The following is a 550-nucleotide window of genomic DNA, read 5'->3' on the forward strand; positions in this document are numbered from 1 at the left end:
TGTTAAGACTTAAAAAGATCTTTTTGTACAGATGATGTTAAGCAACATTACAGTTATTACATATCTTGTATCTCTCCTCAGTCTAGACAGCCTACTTTAATCCCAGCATAGTTTTCTGATCACCTTGGTAGCTTCAGTAAAAGGCTGTTTATCTCACTGGAAGAGAAGCAGGGTGTTTTCCAGGCAAACTGTAAAGGAACTTTAGGCTACAGATACCTTGTGAAATGTCAAACTTCCATTTTTCTTCTATAAACATAAAATAGAAAGCTTATAATAAATCTCATCCAAAGGAGTTTCTGCGGTTTATAAAATTTATGTCATTTTTTCATCCAGATTTTTAAGTTTTAAAGAGAAAAATTATTTAACTAGGTAATTATCAATATTAGCAACTTAACAGTCTGAAGTTTGGTCAAGTTATATAACAATAGTTAAGATGACAGAGCAAAATTATAAATACGTTTACAGACATCTGAAAATCCTGTTGAATTTCTTTTTGGATAAAAGAAAAACAATATATTGTACTGTAAGAAGTGCAATGCAGACATTTGAA

Source organism: Prinia subflava, chromosome 1 (genome assembly GCF_021018805.1).
Source record: "Prinia subflava isolate CZ2003 ecotype Zambia chromosome 1, Cam_Psub_1.2, whole genome shotgun sequence".
Lineage (NCBI taxonomy): Eukaryota > Metazoa > Chordata > Aves > Passeriformes > Cisticolidae > Prinia > Prinia subflava.